Source organism: Protopterus annectens, chromosome 5.part0 (assembly GCF_019279795.1).
Source record: "Protopterus annectens isolate FY-2018-M chromosome 5.part0, PAN1.0, whole genome shotgun sequence".
Taxonomy (NCBI): domain Eukaryota; kingdom Metazoa; phylum Chordata; order Ceratodontiformes; family Protopteridae; genus Protopterus; species Protopterus annectens.
In genome coordinates, this window is record NC_056735.1 from 915,104,008 (window position 1) to 915,119,042 (window position 15,035).

At 38.4% G+C, this 15,035-nt stretch overlaps 1 protein-coding gene across 7 annotated transcripts in view; it reads left to right on the top strand.

Moving 5' to 3' along the window:
* The window catches only part of CNTN5 (contactin 5), a 5,719,910-nt gene that overhangs the window by 1,731,653 nt on the left and 3,973,222 nt on the right, over positions 1 to 15,035 (top strand). For 6 of the 7 annotated variants that reach the window (XM_044072706.1, XM_044072701.1, XM_044072707.1 and 3 more), the window contains one exon: positions 8,525 to 8,625. The exons of the other annotated variant lie outside the window; for it this stretch is intronic. The gene's annotated coding sequence lies outside the window, so the exon portion shown is untranslated. The remainder of the gene's footprint in view (positions 1 to 8,524; positions 8,626 to 15,035) is intronic. 7 annotated transcript variants of the gene reach the window in all.

Here is a 15,035-nt window from a genome sequence, read left to right on the forward strand (position 1 = left end):
ATTAATTTTACTACTATATGATTAATAGAATAAAATGCATTATATACTACTTTGCTTTAAACTAGCATTTCTCATGTATTCAAATACACATGTTTCTAACATTTTCCCCCTATTAATACTTTGTATTCTATTTTGAAGTATGCATAGTGTCATTTCATCTCCTAGCCTTTTCCACTCAGGATATTCAGCTAGGTGAGTCATTTAATCTATACTTCAGAAAAAGCGTCATCTGAAATCAATCTTTCAATTTCAATATCTTGGTAGAAAGTTTCAGTAACAGATACATCAACAAAATCTTTGATTAATCTTTTCATGCAGGGAATTCCACAGCAAACACATGCTCCTATTAGGAGTATACCCACACAAATGGCAATTAGAATGTTCATTAGGATGGAACCCCACCCCCCAAATAGATTCTGGAAAAAGTCCGTCAGTGGGTTTGGGCCTGGTTCAGTCATGGCTGATACTTGCTGAATTACCTTTTATTATCTCGTGACGATTGTCAGGAATAGAAGCACAGCATTCTTCTTTGATAAGCGCGCACGTACCACCTCTCGCCGCTAGGGTGAAGTCAAGAGCCATCCGATTTTGTAGCACAACAGTTCTTATTGCATTCAGTTCATCAGTCACCAATTCTAGGGCGGAAAAAGTTGCATTACTCATTACTTCGAGAAGTTTCGACAACTTCCTCAGCTCCCAGATCGATTTGACTGCTCCATAAGCTGGGAGTATTCCTGCCCAGGATATAACACTGTCACTCAATTCCATATGAGTCAATTCACTTTTGTCTTTTACTGAATTATGGTCTTTCCAACCAGCTTCGATCTTCCCAACTGGATTCACAGGTTTCTTAACTGGACCTTCGGATTTTCGAGCTGTTTCTCTTACATTTCGTATCTTACCCAAAGGTAATTCTGCAGTATGTCCTATTGCCGGAACCAAGTAACCCAAAAAAACAACTGCCGGACCAATTCTCAGGTAACCATTTATATGCCTTTTTCCCACAAATAAAATAACAGTTTTCTACTTTAGTACTAATACGCATCTGCCCTGCATGAAACATTTTTTGATCTATAACTGACAATTGTTTAAACAAAACTGGATTTTTTTGAATGTCACTCATAGTTGTTTTCAATGAGTTTAAAGACGAGTCATAATTAGTATTGCAAAAAGTATTGCCATTACTATTCTTAATATAACATCGGTAAGATATGGTTATATTGCAATTGCTCCAGCCCACCTGGAGAGTGTCATTTTTATAGAAACGTACAACTCCTTTTTGTGTGACAGGTAAAAATAAAGCTATTTTGTCCTGTGATTTCACAGTTCCTGTGTCAAAAAGTAAATTCTCCCAAGTCTCATTTATCCCCTAAGGGACAGCGGACATTACCAGTCCACCATATGCTGTTGGTATAGCTGTACAAACCCAGCAATTTGAAATGTTCATAGTCTCTGCATACACACGTTTCATGGCCAGGTATGTGTTAAAATTTGGATGCCAGTCTATAGACGTTTCATCACGCCTTCCCACTTTCACTTGTGTGGTTGTGTGTAGGATAAACCACAGCAAGAGGAAAATTGTCACAATTACAGTTAATAAATGTACACACAACAAAATGATTATGCAACATCTCTGGGGTTGATCTAAACTTCTATTTGCTTTGTTTTTGGCCATCTCGGTCTGGTTGTGTATCAGTCTCAAAGTTTTTATCAAGTTGAAAGTTCTTTACCAGTTTACAATGCGTTAAATGAACCCAGGACGTCCTCTCGGCCACTCTAACTGCAGTAGGCGTTGCCAACAGAACCTGGTATGGTCCCTCTCACTTTGGACTTGCCCAGTTCTTCCTTTTTGTCACTTTCAGCCAGACGTATGTCCCAGGAGCCAAGACTGCTTCCACCGGTCTGGTCTGTTCCTTATCTGAAAAAGAGTTAAACTGCAAAACAGATTCATTTGTTAACAGTTTTTTCATATAACTAGCTAATGAACTGTCAGCCTCCTGCTCTGCAGGCATGAGAGCTTTCCACTGAGGCACATAATATGCTCTCCCAAAAATCATTTCAAAGGGAGTCAAACCCTTTGCATTTGGAACCGTTCTCATACTCAGCAGTGCTAAAGGCAGACAGTATATCCAATTCTTTTGGGTCTCTTCTACTAGCTTCCTTAACTTGTTCTTTAGGGTACCATTGTACCTTTCCACCAGTCCTGCTGACTGTGGGTGGTAAGCACAATGGTTCTTCAAGGAAATACCAAAAAATCTCCCAAGCTGGTGAATCGTCTGATTCACAAAATGTGTGCCATTGTCACTATAAATCCTCTCCGAATGCCAAATCTAGGGAATACTTCTTTTATCAGGGCTTTTGCCACTGTTGCTGCATCCGGGGTTTTGGTTGGAAAAGCTTCTACCCATTTAGAAAACATGTCTACAATAACTAAACAAAACTTCTTCCCTTCACATTTATTCAATTCTATGAAATCCATACAGATAGTATGGAACGGGTATGGTGGTATAGGAAAACTTCCTTGCTTGGTTTTAAATGCTCCTTGTGCATGATGCTTGTTACAAGTATGACAAGCTGCACAAAATTTTTTTGTGTAATTTGTGTATCCGTATGTTTGGAATATTCGATTTACTAACTGTACCATCCCCCCTGTTGAGACATGGCACTGCCCATGGCTCAACAAAGCTGCATATCTAAATAAATTAGATGGCAATATCGGTTTTCTTTCTTTGGAAATGTACAGTCCATTCTCAAGAATTGCACCTCGTTTTACCCATTTTTGTTTTTCTGCTTTTGTAGTAAGCATTTGCATTGTTTTTAACATGTCTAAATCTAAAATCTCAGAGGGTTGTAATTCCTCATTTAAAAGTAAAGTTTCTGAGTCTGAGGCTGCTTGCTTTGCAGCTGCATCAGCTCGTGCATTGCCTTTCGAAATCTTATCCCGCTGTTTTGTATGAGCTACACATTTACAAATAGCTATCTTGGTAGGTAACTGAATAGATTCTAATAACTCCAAAATAAATTGCGCATGATTAATAGGTTTTCCACTGGATGTTATTATTCCTCTATTTTTCCATTGTTGTGCAAATACATGTACTGTAGAAAAAGCATACTGACTGTCAGTATATATGTTTACACACTTGTTTTTTGTAAAGTACATGCTCTCGTCAAAGCTATCAATTCAGCTGCTTGTGCAGATAAGTTGTGTGGTAAGGATTGAGCTTCTAAAATTTCAGTGTCTGTAACTACTGCATACCCTACCAGATTCTTCCCTGTAGGACCCCTTCTGCATGAGCCGTCCAAGTAATATGTCACCTCGGCATTATCCAAGGGCATATCTGTAAGATCTTGTCTAGGTAAAGCTAACTGTTCAATCTCCTGCAGGCAGCTGTGTGGTGTGCCCTCCGCAGGAGTTGGTAGTAATGTTGATGGATTCAATGTCGTACATCGTTCAATTGTCATATGAGGTTGGCTCAGCAGTATAATCATACATGAAAGATGTCTAGCAGGAGAAAGGTATGCCACTTTCTCTTGCAGTAAAGTTATTGCAACTGCATGAGGCACTCTCAATGTGAGAGGGTGGAATAACACCACTGAGGCCGAAGCCTGTACTGCCATTGCGACTGCAACTACTGCTTGTACACAGTGAGGCAAAGATCGCGCCACTGGGTCTAACTGTGATGAATAGTAGGCTATGGGGCGTTGCTTGTCCCCATGTTGTTGCATCAATACTGACGTCATATATCCTTGCTTACAATCTACGGTCTGAAAGAACCGTTTGTGATAATTTGGAAGTCCTAAAACTAATGAAGAAGCTATCAACTGCTTCAACCTGCAGAAAGCCGTTTCTACTTCAGTTGTCCATTGTAAAATATCTTGTGCTGCCATTGGTGTCTTATATATCAAATCAGTCAGTGGAGCAGATTCCAAAGCATAATTTGGTATCCAGCTCCGACAAAAATTAGTTGTACCTAAGAAAGACATAATTTCTTTCTTGGTTGTTGGTTTGGGTGCTTGCAAAATCGCTGTTTTTCTTTCCTCATCTAGTATTCTACCTTCATTGGATATTACATATCCTAGGTATCTAACTTGTTTTCTCCAAAGTTGTAACTTACTTTTGTTTACTTTGTGTCCTTGTGTTGCTAAAAATTTCAATAATGCTACTGTATCCTCCCTGCACTGTTGGGTGGGGGCTGCTAGCAAGATGTCATCTACATAAATTAGAATTTGACTACCTCCCGGTGGGGTAAATCCTGCCAGGTTGCTAGCCATTTCTTGTGCAAAAATTGTTGGCCTCTCACAATATCCCTGTGGTAGTTGAGTATATGTATACCTTTTACCCTGAAATGTAAATGCAAACCAATATTGACTATCAGGATGTATAGGTATTGAAAAGAAAGCATTGCTAATATCTACCACAGAGAAATACTTCTGTTGCAGTTCTAAATCATTTAACAAAGTATGTGGTTCTGGCACCGTGGGTGCTCTAGGTATTACTGCATTGTTTACAGCTTGTAAATCTTGTACCATCCGCCATTCCCCGTTTGCTTTTTTAACAGGAAATAGGGGTGTATTACATGGTGAATCAGGAGATTCTACCAGTACTCCTTCTTTGAGTAATGCTGCTATTATAGGCTTAATGCCTATTTCTGCATCCTTTCTCAAAGGGTATTGTCTTTTCTGTGGTCAGAAAGCTGACTTTGGGGTTATTGTAACTGGTCCTGCTGTTCGAATAAGTCCTACATCTGACTTGCCTGTTGACCAGAGAGTTGTTGGAATTTCACATAAGGTCTTTTCTTCTTCTTCTAATAAAAATGCTAATCAGCTGTCCTCGCTAGATTGCAAGTGTACAGCTGGATGTGTCTGTGTCAACCAATTCAGTTTTTGTTTTTGTATCCCTTGTCCTGACAGTTCTAAATCAGTATGTTTCTCCCATCTTGTTACTTTTTCTCCTAAATCTGCCCATTTAACACTTTTGTTCTTTGTCAAGCTGACATGTGGCAACCAATTTGATCTATACAATGCAAGGAATTCTTGAGGCAATGAACAGCTAACTACACTGTTCCCCTCAGCATCCCAGTACAAAGTACTCAAAACCAGTCTAGTTGCACGATTTCTAAACAGTTCTTGCTCATACTCTCTATCAGGTCCTGGTATAGTACAGTAGTATAGAGTACAGTGTAACAAATGATGTCGATCAGTGTCAAGGGAGGGGGCTTTACTGATGGCTATATTCATCAGTTCCTTGGTTACTGCCCCTGGACCAGTCGTGACTAGGTCCTGGCTGTACCAGTAAAAAGTTTCACCCTTCGTTCGCACTACAAAGGTATCCACTTGTCTCTGTGCCTCCATACCTTGTACAGTTGGAACTACTGCTATGCCAAATATCTGCATAAGGTCCCTGCCCAATAGGTTTACTGGACATTTTGCAGACACAACTATTTTACTTCTCTGGGTCATAACTGAAACAGGGTCAGTTATTGCTATATCATGGGAAAGTGGTTCCCTGTATAGCTGTCCATTTGCGGCTTTTACTAGTATATAATCAGGTGATTTGGAATGTTCTGGTAACTTGGAGGGGTGTATCAAAGTCCGTGACGCTCCTGAGTCACACAGGAATTTGACTTCCCTTCCCTCCACCAGAAGTGTAACTTCCGATTTCGTATCCGCTAAGTAGAGCTCTAAGCTCAATAATGCTAAGTCCAAAATTTCACTTTCTTCACCCTCCATATCTATTTGCACTTCCTCTACTCCTTCTATCACATTTACATTTGCTTTTTGTTTCTTACCTTTTCCTGATGATTTCTGACTTTCACTTGACGTATCCTCACTATCATATAGTCAGGCCTCATCTCCTTTATCTTCTGTAATTACCTTTTTGTTTTGCCTACAATCCCTTGCTAGATGCCTTTTTTTTCCGCATTTGAAGCATTCACCTCTCTTTTTCCTCTCTTCAAAATCTTCTGATCGTTTATCAGACTGTTTGTTTCCCTGGGCATTCTTCTTGCCCTTTTTACCTGACTGTAATACAAATACTTCAGCTCCGTCTTCAGCAGTGAAGACTTGCACCTTCCTTTTCTTTTTACTATTAAAATGTCTCTCAGCATGTCTAGCGTATTCGAGTAAGGCTTGTAGCCTCCCTGTTCGATGATCTATCATATGCTTCGTAATGAAGCTACTAATAGGTGCAATGCAACCCTTCAAAAATGCATTTTTTAATTGTTGTTCATACGGGGAATCATTTGTTTGGTTCTTAGGAACCGACATACCACTATGATTATTAAAACATTCTAATAATCTAGCAAAATATCCATCTATTGTTCATTTTCCTGTTGTATGCATTGATTAATGCAAGTCCAGTCTGCTCTAGGTTTCCATTTCTCAGAGATTCGGTCTGTCACACCTTTCACTCTGTTGTCTAATGCTGCGTCACTATGTGGGAGTGGCCTAAGTTCTGCCTTACGAGGATTCCAGGTGCCACAAATCATGTGCCAATCTGGACCTATAATTTGTCTTACTACTTTTTCTACTTCTTCCCCATTCAAGTGGTAACGTAACCTCATGCCTTGTAAATCTTCTAAAAAGTTTGTAAAATTAACTTTCGGATGGGGGATTCCCTCAGTAGCCTTCCGGATGTCTTCCGGTGTCCATGGTCTATATACTAAGAGTGTTGGGTCTTGCCCTTCCTGTCCTGCCTGAGGATTTGGAACTTCTATAAGTGGGCATATTTCTTCCTCACTCTCATCCTGTAGATTTCTCTCTATTTGGTATGATTCTGTGTCCCTATGTGTTTTACGTGTTCGCGCCCTAGTCTCAATAGGATCTCTAACAAATAATTGTGGTTTTGTTAAAACTTCAGGATAACGCGGAGGCGGACCAGCCTGTCCACTCGCTTCATATCCTGAAAAGGGTAAGGGAGGGGGTAAGGGAGGAGGAGGAGGAGCTGTTGCTATTACCAAGTTATTATCCTCTTTGTCTAAAAATAATGTTTTTGAATTTTTAAGCTTCTGTTCTCTACGATTTGCTTCCTCAATCCACCTGTGTGCTTGAGGAATGCCTAGTTGGCATTGCTTTTTTGCCTGACCTCCTGCATCAGATTTAAGCTGTTTAAGGAGTTTAACTAGTGAAGGTTTATCTAGTTTACCATCAAATTCATATTTATTAACCCATTTTGTATAATACTTAACATTATCAGAACGTTGTAATTGCATGTACTTTGCGTCTTCGGTTAGGGGCGGATCTCGCGAGGTTTTAGTGCACTGATTACCCATGTCAAAGAAAATGTTACGTAACCTTTTTATCACGTGATATCAATCTCTTTGTTCCTGTTTACAGTTTATCTAGAATAACTGCCTACCTTATTCTGTTACCCTGATCTATGACCAAATATACAGTACTTCCTTTTGTCCCTGATCTGCAAAACAAATCTTGACAACAATATACTGTGACCTAGTCCCTGATCTAAAACAGAAAAAAAGGCAAATTCTTCCTTCCTGAGCCTCCGGTATTGAAAATCATTCAAATTCCGCTCTTCGGCCACAGATCAGAAAGTGGCCAGCCTCTTTACACATGACAATTCAGTCAAGAAGAACCATTTTGGTAACTTCACCTGCGCAGTATTCGACCACCGATACGCTCTGATCTGCAGCTTACCAAGGGAATTCCGGTCCGAAGGACCAAACTGTTAAATAAAATTCAGAATTCAATACACAGGAGGTTCAGATTCAAAAGTTTACTAGTGTACACCAGGAGGCAAAAAACCATACAAGTACAGAATTTTGTCTGACATGAAACAGGAAGCACACAATTTTATATAGGTTTAACATTTAGCTATGCCCACCTTTCTGACGTGATATGTCACAGGGCATCTACATCACTTTAGCTTACAATTCTTCATTCATTAAGTTTGCTGATGCTGTACATTTAAAAAAACTTTTCCTTTAGATACAATACGGCCTTGCTATCCAGCTGGTCAGTCATAATGTCTTTCTGTAAAGTTATTTATTCAAGGTTTCATATCAGTTCGAATACAATAGCAGCTTCAGTCTTTTAATGCATGTCTTTGTTCTGTTACACTTTCTCACACAGCTGCATGATATCTAAGTAACACATATACAAGGCCATCTCATTCCGACAGGAAAGAGCAGAATATTTCATTATTTCACACATTTAATTTCTTGACCCAGCAGATAATCACTTGTGAAAAGCATAAACATTAAAACTTGCTAAGCTAGTATTCTGTCAGGGATCAGCTTTTGCTTCAAGCCACACTGTAGTTTCAAAACTACTTCACATTTAGACATGAATTAATTTTACTACTATATGATTAATAGAATAAAATGCATTATATACTACTTTGCTTTTAAACTAGCATTTCTCATGTATTCATATACACATTTTTCTAACAATAATTAAAAGGCAATGGCTGAATGAATATAGTTCAAAAAGTATTGTGAAGTATAATTATTACTGGATATATTAATGTTGTTTTAGTTACATATATAGTATCTTCTTTTAATTATAGGTTTGGAACAGTAAAACAAAAAAGGTTTTCATCACAAAATAGTCTGAACTGGTTCAAAACTTGGTTGACAGTTATACCCCCATCATTTATCCTCTGCTAAGGTAAGTAACAACAAATGTTATTTTGGCATTTGAAGTTTTTGTACTTTTTGAAGCTGTGGTTCACACAATAATTCTCTTTATATACTGATGATAATAACACGATAATAAAATACATGTTTAGATGCCCTGCATTTAATATGGAGTTAAGACCTGCTAGGATCATTATTAATTCTGTGTTTCCTATTTCATGCTGACCATTATTCTAATATATGGATTTTTTTTATTTTCTTCACTTTTCTTTTTCTTACTCGTTCTTTCTTTCATTCTTTCCTTCTTTCCTTCCCTCCTATGTTTTATGAGATAGTTCAGCATTCCTGATTTCCTGAAACATTGTCTCCATGAAAGATGAAAATTATTTTCTTATTATTAGCCATGGTACATTCTTGTTTGCCATTCGCTTCCTCACACACTGATCTCATTTGAAGCCTGTCATGAATCCAAATGCTTTTCTTAGCTACCTAGACTGGATGAAGGAAATGTCGCAACCTCTGTGATTTAAACTGTTTCTTATTCTGATAAAATCAATCTGGTAAGTATTGCTTCCCCTCATACTTCTGCTGGCACTAAATAAGAGGACAGATTGCCGTTGGTCTTTGGGTGCTACAGCTGTCATCATTATGCACAAAATATTTTAAGTATCAAACTTAGGGAAGTTTGGCTATACTTTTTCTGGCATATAATAATTGACTGCACAAACATGGTACTGTGTCGGAAAACCAAGGAACCTGATATCGTCATGAATGCGTATGTCTGTATAGTTCAAAGAAACATTTGACTTGTCAGTCTTCAGCATACAGTGATGAAGCCTTACCTATGGTGGTACAACCCAGTCTGAACAGTGGCTTGGGCACTAAGGGAACACTCCATGGTGGTTGCCCTAACTAACTAGTGTTACCTTAATCCATACATTGGGAAGAGATGCAGTTAAAACTGTTGTAGCATTGAGTCCTGAAGTACAATGAGACTGCTGTATGCATTGTTTGGTGACATGCACTTGGTTCCGCCTGTCTGGGATATACAATAACCTGCTGGGGGTGGGGTATATGTGGGTGCATGCATGATGCTTTGGAGGAGGTGGCCATATCACACTCTCACACAAGTGAATATACAGGTCAGCTTCTAGGAAATTGGACTTAAGCCATTTAAAATAATCCTTAATCACTGCTGGGATGATGGTCTGTCACTACTGAATCTCAAATTAATGAAGTACAAATAAGAAGGTCTGTCATGGGAGTGCTGATTTCCATCAGTCAGTGTGAATAAAATAGATACAAAGAACAAATAAAAAAGCATTAAGCTTACTAGTTAAAGAAAATGCTAGAATGCCTCAGTTGTATTTATGTCTAAGTATTTTAATGCCTGGACTGGATCATTCTACATGGTGCAGGAGAAAATTAGGAATAATTAACATCTCCACCAGCACATAAATAAACTGCACTTGAGAGACAAATGCATTAACCTACACCTTCATAGCAAGCTTCCCTGCAAGGTAAACAAAGTGACACACTAGCAGCTTTCAAATTAAACTTGGACAGCTGGACATGCACTCATAAATGTACACATGTCTTGCTTTGACCTTCTTGAGATGGTGAGTACAGCATGAGGGTTTGTGTTGACAAGGTTATAAATGGTGAAATGACTCAGTAGTCACTTTGTATTTCCCATTTTTTGATGATCCTATAAACAGATCAAATATGACAGTTATCAATGTAACACTTCATTTATCTAGGTCAGTATGTGCAAAATGAATTCAAGTGCAATTTGTGGCACAAAATGTGGCATTGAGCCTGAGACCATTTTTTCCTGTACAGTTGTGAAATCAGATACTATTTAAGAAATTATGTGGTTGGTCCCTTGGTCTTTTGCAGCAGCCAGCACTCACCCCTCCCCATGCTTCCCTTCCTGCATAGCAAAGCCATTGTGTGGCTTTGACCACCCTTCATTTCTTCTCCCCTTCCTTTCCTGGGCTGGTATAAGATCAAACAGTTGTGACATGGAGATCAAGAAAAGAAGTGAAAGGAAGACAAACAACTGACAGAGTCCTACTTTTATCTTTAATGTATTTGACTTTGTCATAATAAAATGGACATAGCACTCACTCAGCTAATATAGGCATGGAGTGGCATGCAGCATGGTGCACAGGTATCTGTAACCTGGCAATATTTAAATAATAGCACAAAACATTCTGAAGTACTTAGTCGTATATCAGATGTAGACCCAAAGAGCAAATGTAAGACAGCATTGCAGAGCTGTTGTGACCGTAAACATATCTGTGCAAGGACAAGAGATAATCTACAGATCAATGGCCTATTTAAAAATCACATTTTTCTCTGTAATCACTGGAACAGCTATCGGACAAGAGTCTCCTTATTCACACAGTGGTGTAAGTTTTCACGCCAAAAAAAAATTTTTACTCTAAAAATAGAATACATTTCCACTTACTGAAAATATGATCAACACAACAACAACAACAGAAATTTGCAAGATTAGAGATGCTTGATGACAATTGTGATCACCAGAAAAACTTGACAGTCTAGCGGTACTGTTCCCAGAGTCCACACAGCATGGATTACATTTGATAACTGTGACACTCAAACAATATATATCAGCCTGACTACATTTGACAGGATACTTTCTACTCACACCCGCTTTACAGCATAGAGTTGTTTAATTGCTACAGTGACCTCATGAAAAGGAACAAATTCAGTCGCACTACCTACTTCTTCTGTCAGTGCCCCCTCAAAGGAAGGCATGCACTTGGGATCAAAAGTTCATGTAAGTGTTCAATCCCCCTACCAAGAATATAGTTGAGCTAAACATATCTGAGGACAATTTGGGTAGATTTAAATCCTACCCTTGTGGATTAAACGATCATTTGATAGAGCTTGTAGTATGCAATTCAAAGGTCATTTGCCAAGGCCTTATCAAACTCAAACACAGACAGGCATTCCCTTCTTTAAATGCATCAGCTTATGCCTTTCTGGCCTTGCAGAACTTTTCAGTAAAATAAGGTTGCTTACACATAGCATAACATGAAGAGCCTTTTTTGTTTAGTTTGATAGACCCCCTCATTCCTTGTGTCCTCTGGTGGGCCATTGTGTTACTAGGCTGACAATCACTGACCATAATATGGACAAATCTGCTTACTACTGACTCATCTACAAAGACTTTGAAATTGTTCCACATCCTTGATTTTTTCCTGTTCTCTAGGAGAGGCTCTTTAAGAAGAAGACTTTGTATCCATCACACACAAACGTCTGCTCTGAATTCACAGGGTTCACTCACTATATGTTTGGATTTCCTGTTTATGGTTAGACATTATGTTGTTATCTTACACAACCCACAACAAAGTTGAGATCAGATGACAACTTAGCAGCTTTCATGAGTGAGCCAACCATCTCAGGTACATTGACATGTCTTCAGATTCAGTCACTGATCTTTACTAAGATCCTTCGGTACCAAATATACTTATGAACAGCCTTAGGATTCTGCATAGTCTTCTTTATGATAACTTAATGATGCAAAAAAGTACGGTAAAGTGTTTGTCATGCAAAATCAGGTTGAGGAAGCTACACCAGTGCTCTGTGCACATTTTTAGGGTGAGTCTGACCTAGGCACTCCCTCTTTGAAATGTGTCGACTTGTTTTGTGAAATTCTGGTAGCTGCCTAGATGATACAACTTCCACTGATAATGAAAGCCACTTTGTACAAAACTAAACCACTGGCAAATGTCTGTAATAAGATTTAAGCATACAGCTCAGAATTATACATGACAAATACAGTGGGAGTATGATACCCATCAATATATTTATGCATCAGAATGTACATTACCAGAAGCATTAGAAAATATACGAAAAAACTAAAACAACTAATGTCCTGGTCCCTGTCATCTTAACAAAATAGGATTAGTTAAGGAAGCTTTGCAAAGCACAATGTCAAATTCATTACAAGTATATTTTCTTTAGTGTTACACATATACCCCATACAAGATATTGTAAGCTTTGATGTAGGATACTTTTATGAATGATTTAATTATTTGTTCTGATTAATTAATGACTAGATTCTCCATTACACCAAAAAGGAGATCTTCTTTATTTTCAGTGTCATTTTACTTTGCAGACTATACTCAGAATGTGGAACTCAAGCATTTCATAACCATTATCTTCTTGTACTAGGATGGTTTGGAGATTGAAGAAAACAGTCATATTTTTTCTCTGTCTATCACTGACAGACTGGTAGATATCTGAAGAATATTTTTAGGGGGATTAGCTGTTTTTAAGTTTTAAATTCTCAATGCACATTTAAAAACTAGAATTTTCTTAAAGGAGATACCATCAAATAGTTGTGTTTTTTATTATTTTTTGCAATGTGTCACATTCCCATAGCCATTCTTTGTTGTTTTCATGCATGTATCCAATGACCATGAATTATTTTTGTCGTCTCAAGGATCCCAAGGACTGAAACTTGTAGGAGAAGATTAAAAGGCACAAAACAAGATCTCACCACTGCTAAATTCCCCTCCCCGCAAGTACATATTATATTACATTATTAAGTTTAAAATTAGTTGTCTAATATATTTGAACAGACACAACTACATGTCTTAAAACCATTTGTTTTATCTTACACGACAACCATTGAAACTGTTTTTTAAAAAAAAATGTATGGTGACTAACACATTTATATGCATATAAACTGAACTTTTAGTGTTGTAGAACTGAAAACCTCTGAGTTGTGTTCTCTCATAATTACTGTTATTTTTAAAATAAAGTTTGTGTGGCTGTTTTAGATAGCCAGAGCCTAACTAGATCCCTTGATTTTCACAGGCTGAAACCAAAAGCATGTGCTGGCATAAAACATAGGCCTGGATTCATGAATACCCGCACTTAGTGCCTCATTCTTGATAGCTTGTTATTTCATATTCAGCAAGCAGTCTTGCATATCATGCCCACCCTCAAAACAAAGGTAAGTGGCACCATATGCTACTGAAAGCATAAGTAGCTGCTGCACATGTTAATTAAGCAATCCAACATGCAAATATATTCAAGAATGGATAACGTGATTGTGTGCAATTAATACTCCCTTTTGCCCTGAAATCCATTACTCTTTAGAATACAGCCATGAAGATATTTAGAAAAAATATTAGGGACTGCTACTGCCTTCATTAACCTGTATGTGCAACAAGTTTTTTTTCAAGGTGCTGCTGCCAGACCTTGGCATAGAAGGTAAAGGGTGTTCAGACCCCACCTGATTTATTATGGACTGCATGATAAAGAAATTGCAGAGCAATACAGGATTGGCAGGGATACAACAGGGAAAATATGGAACCCCTGCTCTCACTTGAGACTCTGGGGAACCAGTAGAAACAAAGGTAAGTGTAGCATTATGTGTACTAGCTAAAGGTACTTTCCAGAGACCCACAGGGGATATATTAGGAATGTCACAGGCCTCAGTTTTTAGAATCTTCCATCAGTTTCTAAATGCAATGCCACAACATGCAAGCAATCATATCCATTTTTCAAGCAAACCAGAGGAATAGAGCAACAACCATGCAATAATTTTATGCTATAGCACACTTCCTTTAGGTTTTGCATGCCATAGACAGTGCACACATAGTAATAAAAGCCCCAACCAGCGAACAAGGAAAGACATACATCAGTAAGAAAAAATGCCACTCTATCAACTGACAGATTGTCTGTAATGCTCAAGAGATACATTACAATATGTGTGCAGGAAGGGTCTATATTACCTTATCAAAAAACCTTGTCAGTGAACACCTGTTCGCCGACCAATAGACAGTGAGCTGTCACGCCTTCGAACAGCCACTTCAGCAAATTTTTTCCTGGGGGGGAATAACTTGACCAACCAAAAATTAAACAATATTTCAAACCCTTCAAAGTGGGGGCTTAGCCACCCCCACAACTACCAATATGGGGGGCTGTGCCCCCCACACCCCCGCTAATTAAATATACCAACTCCGAGATCGGAGTACAGTTGGGAAAAGCGCAAATTCGCTATGATGGCCAAGGGATTTTTTTCCCCTATGAAAAAAATTGCTGAAGTGGACGTTCAAAGACGTGACAGTTCCCTGTTTATTGGTCAGTGAACAGGTGTTCCATAACTAGGTTTTTTGATAAGATAATATAGACCCATGGAGGAGACCCTGGCAGTTTCCATGAATCACACATATGGCACAACTATGACCTAAAAAACAAGATTTGCTAGGGCTAATTTTCAAAACGGGCATCTAGTATGTATGTATATCCAGCCGGTTATGCACTGGACCATTGGCTCATGACACACATGAGAACTCCACACAACTCTGTTGAGCAAGGATACAATGATGCCCATGCTCAAACTAAGAATATTATAGAACATATATTTGGCTTGCTCAAATCAAGATTCCAGTGTTT